Here is a 12802-nt window from a genome sequence, read left to right on the forward strand (position 1 = left end):
TGTGGGTAAATCACACTTCCTCCATGGAAAATTTGTCTTAATTATTTTCCCTTGATTCATTTACCTTTTCTTCATCCCAAGCACTCTACCCCACTACCATGAAAAATATTTTCACCTAAGATAAGTTACCCTGGGCAAGACAGTATCTCTCTTTGGGTTCCCCATCCCTCCTAGCTGCGGCTAGACAGTGGGTTAGAGCTTGTGGTGATTTGAATAGAAATGGTCCCCATAGGCTCATAGATTTGAATACTTGGTCATTAGGGAGTGGCACTATTAGGAGGTATGTCCCTGTTTGGGTAGATGTGGCCTTGTTGGAGGAAGAGTGTCACATTAGGGTTTCAGAAGCTCAAGCCAAGCCCAGTGTCTCTCTCCCTTGCTGACTGCTGATGGAGGCATACAATTCTCAGCTCCTTCACCACCATATCTGCCTACACACCACCATGTTTCCTGCCAGGAGCATAATGGACCAAACCTCTGAACTATAAGTGAGCCCCAATTAAATGTGTTCCGTTATATAAGCATTGCTATGGTCATGGTGTCTCTTCACAGCAGGAGAACATTGACTAAGACAGGGATAAAGTAGGGCAGAGGAGAAGATAGGAGGATGGGAACAAACATTTCCTTAAGAACTAATCCTACCCAAGGTGCACAGAACATTCAACAGCCCCGTTCCCAGCAGGGGACTCCGATTCCTCCCACAGGCACGGAAGTCCAGGCCTCCCAGAAATGTGCACAGCCCAGCCAGGCTGTCCCTGCACTCTGACTCTGGGGTTTGCCCTTCTCATCCATAATACAAATATTTCAAAAAGACAAAATAAGAGAGCCTAAGGCTAGAGAGAGGCTTTGGTTGGTAAAGTGAGGGCCTGAGTTTTTGCCCCAGAATCCACATGAAAAGGCAGGACATGGGGTGTGCTTTGCAACCCCAGTTGGGGACAGATTGCTCCCTGGGGCTTGCTGGCCAGCCAACCTAGCCAGTGAGAACCACTCTCTCAAAAAATAAAGAAGAATGAAGTGAACACCTGAGGTTGGCCTCTGACCTACACACACACACACACACACACACACACACACACAACACATATTTTTCTGCTGTGCAAACATGCATGTGCACGCGCATGCGCATACACACACACACACACACACACACACTCACACAGCGGGCGTGGCTGTAACGCAAGAATGCCTTCTAACTACTGGACTCCTACAAAACCGTTCTGCATAACAAAGGAACCCAAGCTTCAGCAAACCCGAAGAGCAGGCTCCGAGGGATTAAATTTGCTGTTCAGAATCACACCACCAGTTCAGGACTGAAAGACTGAAACCTGTATGCAAGGGACCCCATAGCCCACATTTCCAATTTCCCAAGCATCAGGACTGAAGCTGTTCTAGGGCCAAAATAAGCCTTCACTTTGCCAGGGAAAGTAACAGCACCCCTGGGAGCCGCTGTGAATAGGGTCCTAAAGTTCAGAAGTATCACATTTCTTTCTGGGAAGTGGAACAGGAGGGGCCAACCCAAAGGGTAGCCTTCCCGCAGGCTGCGACCCAAATCACAGCTCCCTGGCTGGGCCAGGACCCGCTCTCAGGTGACAGGGAGTCTACCATACCGCCTGAATAAGTGGCTGCTTTGTTCAGGAAGAAATCAGATCGTAGAGCCTGGGGCCCAGGCAAGAACCAGGCCAGGAGCTTTCTCTTGCCATCTAATATCTTAGTGGATGACAGTGGCAGCCTGGGCAGTGGGATAAGCTTTGCTTGATCATCATGTTATCTTACTCCTAGGTAAGCTAGGAAGAGGGCCTGAGGTGTATCAAGCGAATAGCACTCCAGAACCTGCAAGGGCTGGGCCAGAATCGGAGCTGGCGTGGTGTCTATCATTCTGAAGCACACAGAAAGGTTTTCTCTATCTGCCGAGCCACTTAGAAATGCCTTGGATTTGCCGGGCGGTGGTGGCCCATGCCCTTAATCCCAGCACTTGGGAGTCAGAGGCAGGCAGACCTCTGTGAGTTCGAGGCCAGCCTGGTCTACAAGAGCTGGTAGGACAGGCTCCAAAGCTACAGAGAAACCCTGTCTCAAAAAAAAAAAAAAAAAAAAAATGTGCCGGGCGGTGGTGGTGCACGCCTTTAATCCCAGCACTAGGGAGGCAGTGGCAGGCGCATCTCTGGGAGTTCGAGGCCAGCCTGCTCTACAAGAGCTAGTTCCGGGACAGGCACCAAAGCTATAGAGAAACCCTGTCTCGAAAAACCAAAAACCAAAAAAAAAAAAAAAAAAAAAAAAATGTGTATCAAACAAATGTCTTGGATTGTTTTGGGATGCATGATGTGACACATATTGGTGGAGGTCCCTGTGGGCCTTCAAGCAACAAGCTCCTACAATGGCCTGGTGGTGATGCTGTGATCCCAGTAGGCACAGGGTAGCGACACAATTATTCTCTCAGGCTGCAGCCTCAGGTTCCAGACGCCACCAACATCTAGAAACAACAGCAGGACTTTTCTCTCCAGTTGTAGAACAGAAGTCAAAGTATTGATTGTCAGGGCACCTCTCCAGAAGGCTCTAGGAATCGGTTCTACGCCTTCCCTACCTCTTCTACATCCAATAATAGAGTTCCTCAGCCAGTACGCGCGCAGCTCCACTCAGTCTCTGACCCCAGCTTTCCCCATCCGCAGGAGATGTGGGAGATGGTCCAACCAGCAAGGTGTCTGCCAAGCACACTAGACCTAAGTCTGAATCCCAAATGCCCACATAGAATCCGGAGTCAGGACCACATATCTGTAACCCCAATGATGGGAGAGGCAAAGCAGAGATCCCTGGAGTCATTGACCAGCCAGCCAGCCAATCCACGAGCTTTAGCATCAGCGAGACACCTTGTCTCGAAACATAAACTAGAAAGAGGAAGACACTTGACAGGGACATTTGTGATTTGTGTCACTGTTCTTCACAAGCACTGCGTACACACATATATCACAGATATAGATATATCACACATACACACATACACACGTGTCAGGCCAAGGCCCACTCTGAAGATCAGACAGTAGACTTGAATGAATGAGTGCAACTGTGGCTACCATAGAGGGAGCTCACCCATTCATTCTGAAAATACTTCCGAGGCATGAAGAAGACCCCAGCTCAGCCTCAGTGCCCCCTGGTGGTCAGGATCTGCTCAAGATGACCCACAGTTTAAGGATACAAGCTTGCTTCCGCCTCAGCCTTCCCTGACGTTGCAGAACATCATAAATTTAAACTCTACCTGTTACCATGACAGTTGTTGGATGCCAGCACGGACATGCCTCAAAGGACCAGCTGCCCCTTCTGGATGTCCGAGCTCAGTCTCCAGGCCCTCCACCCTCAATAACCATGGGGCAAAGGAGAGAAAGAAAGATCTCATAGTGATAGGGATGGGGGTCTCTGATACTTTCTGAAGATTTTAGTTGGAATTTAGGTTCTATGAGAAAGGAGATCAAGAAGAAACTGCAGACCTTTCAGGGAGGCGTGTTCCAGGAGCTCACCCCTCCAGACTTGTGTCACTAAACGGAGAAAATCTGGTCCATCACTGGTTCCTTGGGTCCCAGAGTGAGCATGTCCCTCACCCTACCTTTAGAAGTCTTATTTTGAATTACTCATTGATCATCCTGAGGCCAAGGAAAGATTCCCTAGAAGCCCCAACTGCAGCTCTTCCTCTAGGAGATCAGTCATTTTCTTTTTGCTCAGAGCCCCATGTGAAGCCTTTACAGTAACTAGACACAAGTCTTCAGGGCTGACTAGAGGATGGGCAACACCCTGGTCCTTTAGATCTGCGTCTTTCTTCCTCAAAGATTATTTGTACTGGAGTAAAGTCTAAAATGTTTGATTATAACTGTGAAATTTTAAAATTGTTTCAATAATTAAGAAGCTACAAAAGACTGGGAAAAGACTATTTTCTGCACACAAAGTGCAGGAAAACATGAATCCAACCACCTGCTAAAGCACACAGCTGACTGTGGCCCGAAAAGATGCCTGTGCCCTGATGGCCTTTCCTCCCCATCCCTGCCAGGTATCATCAATCCCCTGGACATTGCCACGGGACCCCAGAGTTCTCATCTCTTACCAGTCCAGCTTAACCTGAATGTAACCAGTGCTGCTGCTTCCCACAAGGTGCTGTTCTTCACTTAACGTCATATTCCTGAGATTCTCAGTGTTGCTCTGTGTGTCTGGGACAGATCTTCAAGTACTCCACTGGGTCACCTGCCTATACCATGGTCGTCCGATATCTGGGTGTTCCCAGAATGTAAGGTGTCAACTTTCTTGCACGTGTTTGCGAGTCTCTCATGTAAGAATCTAGAAGCCGGAGGACACATTCTTTCTCACATGAAACCAAACTTGTTTTGACACATCCAAACCCACCATCCATGACCACATCCCTGGCAGCCCGCATCCTAACTCACATTTTGTACTTTAAGCTCTTTCTGTTTTTATGTACCTGATGGTAGTATGACTGTAGTCTCACTATGGGTTTTTTCTTTATTTTTAAGTACCATGCTTGATTTCAAAGTTACACTTTGAAACCTCTAGATTGTTTTTTTTCTAATACCAACAGACTATTTACAAATGTTGACTATATCATAGGTTGTAAAACAAATAACAAAAAATCAAGATTATTCATTCACACCATAGTGTGTATTTACAGCACAAGTAAAAGTAAGAAACAAATTTAAAAAAAAAAAAACAAGAATAAGTAAATATATTTGGAAAATATGAAACACTTAAAAATTAACCAAAGAAGCTATACGGTGGTGGCACACGCCTTTAATTCCAGCACTCAGAAGGCAGAGGCTGAAGGATTTCTGTGAGTTCAAGGCCAACCTGGTCTACAAAGTGAGTTCCAGGACAGTCAGAGCTACAGGGGGAAAATCCGTCTAGAAAAAAAACAAAGGAAAAAGAAAAAAAATTAACCAAAGAAGATGTCGGGAAAATCTTTAGGTTGAATAACAATAAAACTGCTATACATTGAAACTTGTGGGATTTAGCTGCAAGGGCCTAAAGGGGAAGTTTATAGTTTTAAATGAATATAAAAAAGAAACTTGAAATTTAATGAGGTAAGTATAAAGATAAAGAGTTAGGAAAAATTAACTAATTAATTAATTAAACAAACAAAAAAAAACAAATAAGTAAAAGGCAAGAGAGAGTGGCCATCTGAAGAGCAACCACTATAGAAACTAAAGATGTGGAAAACAAGCGTGTTGATGATGAAGGTCTCATATGTGGCCCTGACTGTCCTGGAGCTTGCTGTGTAGACCAGGCTGTGTGTGGGGTCCCTGGAGGCTTTCTGGCTGGGAGGGAACCAAGCCAGGTGAGGTCAAAATGAAACTGGGTTCAGTGTGACTTAGTTAGCCGTCACTGGTTCAAACTTGGAGAGTACCATACCAGGCTGTTTACTTTAGCCATACTTAAGCACAGAACAACTTTATGAAAAGATTTCTGATAGCTATTAACTCAGTCCCCAGTAAACAACACATTTAAGACATGTTTACATTGGAATTCTCTACAAAGTACATCTGGTTTCTTAAGTAAGGAAGTAAATAAGAAGAAATCGTTCATTAAGGATGAATACTGTTGGCTCAGAGATAGTGCCCACGATTTTGGGCCTAAGGAGAATGACTGAGGTGAACGTAATGCCTATGTAGAAGTCAGGACTAGTCTGGCCCTAAGATAACATAGAATTCACTTCGGTTGTTGTAAAGTACAAGTGACGTCACTCATAAGGATGGGTCTTATGGTCTAAAAGCAATGTTCAAGATTTAGGGAGAAAGGGAGTATGATAAACAAAGCATAAATTCTGGGGGAAATGGCAGGGCCTGGCTCAACAGATAGCAAAGGATTACTAGGTTTAACTTTTTTTTTTTTTTTTTTTTTTTGGTTTCTCCAGAATTTATCTGTATGCACAAGGAAATTTTGCCCTCTACAAGGCTGGCCTTGAACTCATGGAGACACACCGCTTCTCACATCCACGTGCTGAGATTAAAGGCACACGCCACCATGCTAGGCCCTTAAGTTACAAATTTAACTTTCTAGAAATGTGTAGGTATTATTATTGAACAAAATTGGGTGAAGAAAAAATAGAAAATCTGCATCGTTGATAATTCATTTGAAGAAGTCAAATCATGAGATAATCTACTACAGAGAAACCATCAGACCCTCAACTTTAAGCCATCGTTCCCTAAACTTTAAGGGAATTCCTCAGCTGGGTAGAAACCAAGGGGCCACTTTTCTCACTTCACTTCACGATCATAAAATAACTCTGGTATCAAAGCTCAACGAGGAAAAGGAGAACACAAGGGGCCAATCATTCTTGAAGGTAAATTTAAAGGGAAATAAACAGGCTGGGGAGGTAATCTAGTCAGTAAAAAGCTTGCTTGCCTGGGCATGAGGACCTGAATCTGAGTTCCAGTGCACACGTAAAACGTCAGACGTGGTGTGCCTGTCAAAGCAGCGCCAAAGACACAGAGACAGGAGTCTTCACTGGTCAGCCAGCCCAGGCAAATCTGCAAGTCCCAGAGCCCAGTGAGAGGCTCTGGGGGGGGGGGGGGGAGAGAGAGAGAGAGAGAGAGAGAGAGAGAGAGAGAAAGCAAAGTGAATGGCCTCGAAGATGACACCTGCAGTTGGCTTCTGGCCTAAACACACACACACACACACACACACACACACACACACACACACAAAAAAAAAAAAAAAAAAAAACCATAATCAGTTTTCCCAAATTCCACTAAGAGCCAGTAGTACTATAACTGCTTCTAACCTAGGTACCTGTCTCTAACACAGTTTCTCTATGTCTGCACTAGTCAGCAAACTCAGCATTAAAGTTCAGGGGTCTATGTGTCCAAAAGTCAGTGGTACTCTTTCCAGGGATGCCCTTTGGAGAGGGAAGAGAGAGGAAGGGAAGGGAGCAGAGAAAAATATATAGCTCAATAAAATCAATAAATTTTTAAAAAGAGAAAGGGTTTTCTGTGAGTTTAAAATTTTTTTTCTTTTTCAGAAGACATGAATGCTCAGGGCAGTTGAACCACAACAGGGAAAACAGCCTTAACTCTAGCACCTGATCCTGTTATTCTCTTGTAGGGTGAAGCCATGCCTCCCCTTTCTGGAGGACCAAGCCCTGAAGGCGTACTCACTCTAACTTGACATCAGTGCCAGCTCCTCAGAGAACTCAGAGGCACGGGTCCCTGAAGATCTTAGGAATGCAGCCAGTGGAAAGAGGAGGTGCAGGCAACACCAGCCCTGTGCCAGTGCCACAAACTCACTGCTTATTCATTAATAAAAGAATGCCCGGGCTATTTGGGGCACCTGTAATTTTCTACTTGCATAGCCAGGGAAGTGGCTGTCTGCCCGTTCCTCCGCCTGCTCGTGGCGCCAGAATGGAGGAAACAGGATCTCGACTGATGTAACAGAATCTGAACAGAGCTTCGCGGATGATTTCCCTGCCTTTGCCCCATTCTAGAGGTCCCATTGTCCCCCATATGCCCTCTGAGGGAGCTTTGAGTGATGGAGAAGCAGCCAAGTTTGTATGCTGAAGAAGAGATGGCTTCTTCCAGGTGCAGGAAGCAAGTGCAGCTTGGCCATTTGCCAACTGTGAGCCTTTGGGCAGGTAGCAGTCTCTGAGCCACAGGCTCTCCCTCTGGAAAACAGGAATAATCACTCCCCGGGGCAGGTTTGAATGCCAAGAGGTACCTGGTGCTTAGGATCACTAGCCTGTTGCTACTACTCCTCATTTCACGGATCAGAAAGGGGTCATTCTGGAACATTTAAGGCTAGTAGAGGTCATGTGACCCCAGTAAGACCTTGTAGCTGGTAAATGGGGCAAAAAACAAACACAGGAGCAGGAGCTGGAGCTGGGAAGATGGCTCAGTTGCTAAATGCCTGCTCTGTTATCAGTTAAATCTCCAGACCAATGTTTTTTAAAGTAAAAAAAATTGGCATGGAGGTATACATTTGAAATCCCAGAAGATGAAGACAGATGGATTCCTGGGGCTCACTGGCCAACAAGCCTTGCCTGCTTACTTGGTGAGCTCCAGGCCATGTCTCAAAAAATAACAAAAAGTAAATGGTGCCTGTGGAATGACACCTGAAGTAGTCCTCTGACCTACACACACACATACACACACACACACACACACACACTCACGCATGCACACACACACACACACACACGCACATTAGTTACACAGACACAAAAGCAGGCGGTCCAAAGAATCTAGAGGGGACCCACAGGACCCACAGAGACTTGCCTAGGGCCCGGGTGAGCCCGACTGACTGAGATTCACCAGAGATAAGCAGTTCTGAGGGTGAAGGTGGCCTGAGATACTCAAGGTCGGGCAGGGGAGGCAGACCCGAGGACAGTTCTCACAGGCACCTAGTTGATCCACCAGAAACAAGGGCATGCTGTAGTGAAAGACCAAGTCAACACCAAATCCCTCAGGATCCTCAGAAGAGAAGGCTCACTGGGGAACCAGCCAAGTCTGAAAACTTGAGAAATAGCCAGTGCTTTGCAGAATCATTCCCTGAACAAAGGGCTGAAGCAGCTAGAGTCCCCCACAGATGAGTAGGAAAGCAGCCCGTGAAAGTCCAAAGGTATTGCCTAGAGATTTTACTGCCTGCTAAGACAATATTTAATTAACACTTTTCTCAGGAAGATAACAGAATCCAGAATATAAACAATGTCCAGTATACCATCAGCCTTTCCAAGAAACAGAGAAGCTGAATGATATAAACTTTCATGAAGGAAAAAAAAAACAAAAACATTAGGCACTGATGTCCAAATGACCCTAAGGCCAGTTTGCCTATGAAGATCCTACAGATATGACCCAGGGACTGTCTCAGCCATCAAAGGCCAGGCTCACAAACAAAAGACTCATCGCAGATTCCCAATAGATGTCCGCTGCTCATTTCCACACAGAGTAATTGTCTGTTCCTCTAACCACTTTGAAATACTTCACATACTAAGTTCCTGCTGGCTGTACAACAAAGCCACCGGGAGCCATCATGAGCAGTGATGAGAGAGACCGCCAGCCTCACGAGTCCCTCTGTCATGCCTTGCTTTCCTCTTTTATGAAGTGGGACTCTATGGAGGAGTCTGAGTGTGTTAGCATATCCCAAGATAAACTCTGGGCTAGGAGCAGAAAGAATCTGTTAGAGAAGGGATTGGATCTGCTGCCAGTACCTTGTGGGGAACCCGTAATGGGATGTTCTCTGGGTACAACAATGCTGGGCTATGGGTGGAGCCTCAGCTCCTTTTCCAAAGGAAACTTTCTGAGGAAATGTCTCCTAGCAACCAGATCCTTCAAGGAAGCTACTTGCAAGGACCTTACAGTAGCACAAAAGCCCTTCCTCCAAAGCCCTCCTGGCAACCTCTTATCAATGAGGTGCTGGTGCGAATACAGGACCAGTATAAGCACACTTGGTAGGGTGCAAACACAGGGTGGAGGTGGGGGCAGGGGCGGGAGGATCCACCCATACCTGCCACCTCTTTTCCTTCCGTGAAATAATAAGAAATATAGCCTCGGGGAGGATAGCATGGCGTCAGATCTGAATTCAAAATTAGCTGGGTGGGGGGCTGGAGAGATGGCTCAGCGGTTAGGAGCATTGCCTGCTCTTCCAAAGGTCCTGAGTTCAATTCCCAGCTACCACACAGTGGCTCACAACCATCTGTAATGAGGTCTGGTACCCTCTTCTGGCCTGCAGGCATACACGCAGACAGAATATTGTATACATAATAAATAAATATTTTAAACAAAAAAAAATTAGCTGGGTGACTTTGGGCAAGTTACTTCAACCTCTGTGGGCTATAAACTGAGCGGTCTCCCAGCCCCATTGTTCCTAAGCACAATGCTAGCTGGTGAACATCTTTGACCGTGTGTCTCTGCCTATAGCTCAGTTCTTTAAATCAGATTCTTAGAACTACAGCGGCACAGGTATTGGGGTGCTGACTCGTGGGGCTTTCACCCCATTTCCAGCAGGGTGGTCACATGTCTGCCATTGCCTCCTGGAGAGGAGCAGGATGTCCACTCTGCATACCAACACCAGAAGTCGGTATGGTTTCACATTCGCCAGTCTGAGTGAGAGGAGGAAGAAAATGTACTATTGTTGCTAGAGTGTGTGTTTTCCCTTGGTTTCTGAGGAGGTCAAGCATCTCTTCTTACTTCTGTGGCCTGTTTTGGGTTTTGCCTGCTGAGAACTGCCCTTGTACTGCATTAACAAGGTCCCTCTGGGTATCTCCTCCCTTCCCTCCTCCCAGTCTATAGCGAAGGGTTCAATAGCTCCCTGGGGTGTTGTTTCATAACCCTGCAAAGCTCTGCTTCCTGCTGGATAGGTGCCCAAGGAGGCGGTTTTCACCTTAGCTCAGAGGCCCTCCCAAGCTAGGATTAGTGGGGATTCAATTGCTTGGCCTCCAAGCTCCTCCCACCAAGCACCGCACCCCATCCACATGCCTACGCCATAGGGATGGCAGAAACCAGACCTGTTAAAAGAAGAAAAACAATCTGTTTTCTCCCAAATTCCAAATCCACCCAACAAATACATTCCAGGAGTGATTATTATCATGACTTGAGGAAACTTTTCAGAACTTATCAGAACATTGCTTTTAAGTCTAGTGCTCCTAAGAGGTTTAAAATAAGCCTAGACTGAGGTCAAAATCTATCACAGTTGGAAAAAAAACCTCCAGCCATTGGCCCAGGAATTCCACTGGGTAACAGTCTTCCTCTGAGTGAGTACAATTTCCCATATGCAGAGAGGCTTGTGTCAGGTTTATGACTAAAATATAAGTGAAAGGTCAGCCTCTTCTTCCCACTGAGTCAGATGGGGTGGGGGTATGAGCCCAGTCTCATCTGAGGGAGCTAGAGCCTGCCAGGGCGGACTTGGGATGCTGAAAGTCTGTCTACACAGGTGCAGCTTCAGTTCTCAGCAATATATGACCCTGCCTAGCAGTGAAATGAACCGACCTAACTCCAGGCTCATTCTAAGGCAGCTGGCAGGTCACTGGGCACAAGTCTGGCACAGGAGTCTGAATCAAGTGTTCCCTTATAGTGGGATCACTCCGTCAAATAGCTGCTTCTGGTAGCTTTTCAAAATCATTAAAGGAATTGCTGAGATCCGCAAAGTATTGGCCAGAAGTGGGGGGAGGGGTAGGAAACCTTGAAAGAACAAAAGCGTGTGACTGTTCTGCTTTTCCACTGTTAACTCTGTGCTTAAGAGACTAACACAGCACAGCAGGCAGCTCCATTGCAGCTCAAGAAGGGAAGTGGGGGGAGGTGGGGGAAGAGGAGCAGGTGGGGGAGGTGGAGATGGAAGAGGAGAAGGTGCAGGAGGAAGTGGAAAAGGAGGAGGTGGAGAAGGAAGTGAAAGAGGAGGAGGAGAAAGTGGAGGAGGAGGTGAAAGAGAAGGAGACAGAGGAGGAAGAGGAGGAGGCAGGGGAAGTGGTGGAAGAGGAAGAGGTGGAGGAGGAAGAGGAAGGAGAAGAAAGGCAACATCTCCAAATGAAAAAGTGAACACAGCTGGGGAAAAGTGTAAAGTGAGTTTCCCCACACCATCCAGAGGAGAGATTTCAACACTACTCTTTCATTCTGCCTGGGGTCACAGTTGAACCGGAAGGAAGGACAAGAGGGAGGGAAGGAGGGAAGGAGGGATCTATCTATATTCCATCAGAAAGGATCCACAAAGCAAATCACGAATGACTCTCCCCTCCACACGTGACATAAACTGTGAGCAGCGTGGGCTGAACTCTGTCCCATGCGCTAACTGCTCTGCCATCTGTCCTCTGGCCTTCTTCAGCTTTTCTCCTGTGGTCTCACAACTCCCCAGAGCTGCACAGTCCAGTGTGACCCACTTTAATTAAAATGAATTCAAAGTAAGGTTGCAGCCCCTCTATTGCACTGGCCATGCTGTGAAAGATGGATAGCATCCTGTGGCCGGCAGTGCCATCCAGACAGCACTGAGGACCATGTGTGGAGGAAGGGGCACCTCTCGCAAGCAGACCACTTAATGAATTGGGGGAATCCGATGTCATATTAGGAAGCAGGAAATCACCAGCATCCTAGGAGCCTCCCTTGCACTACTGTGCCCCCCCCAAGGAAAACTTTTACCCCAACTTCTAATGCCCCGAAGCCATAGAAGACAAATGATTGTGGGTATGGCTCATGCTCCAGCCATTCTGGAGGGTAATTTGGTGACATCTGATAAAATTTTAGATATTTCTTGGCTTACCATTTCCACTTTGTAGTATCTACCCTAGAGAAGCCAGCATGTGAGCAGAGAGGCAAGCGTGGGACACACGGAGCAAAATTATTTGAAATAGCCAAACACTGAAACAAACTAGATGTCCAACTAAAGGGAATTGTTTTTAAAAATCAAAATCAAAAAGGCACAAAAGTCTAGGGCATCACATTGCATTGCACACAGCAGCGTGTCAAGGGAGTAAATGGAACATAGACTGACATGGAAATATCCCCCAAGAAGGCAGCTGGGTTCGTAAAGTGTTCAGCCTGCAAGCATCAGGATCCGAGTGCCACCCCAGGACCTGTTTCTCAAAGCCAGGTGCAGTGGTGCACACTTGTGAGTCCCATTGCTGAGGAGGCAGAGGCTGGTGGATCCTAGTGGCTCACTCGTCAGCCAGTCTGGCTGAATCAACAATAGTCTCCAGGCCAGTGAGAGACTATCAAAAAGCAAGGTGGACAACCTGAGAAACACCACCAAACGTGGTTCTACAGTCTTTACACAAGCATGGATGCAAACACACAGAGAGAAAGACAGACAGACAGAGAAACAGATTCATAATGAGAAT

Source organism: Microtus oregoni, unplaced genomic scaffold, assembly GCF_018167655.1.
Source record: "Microtus oregoni isolate MIOR12 unplaced genomic scaffold, Mior012 000013F_ref0000133, whole genome shotgun sequence".
Taxonomy (NCBI): domain Eukaryota; kingdom Metazoa; phylum Chordata; class Mammalia; order Rodentia; family Cricetidae; genus Microtus; species Microtus oregoni.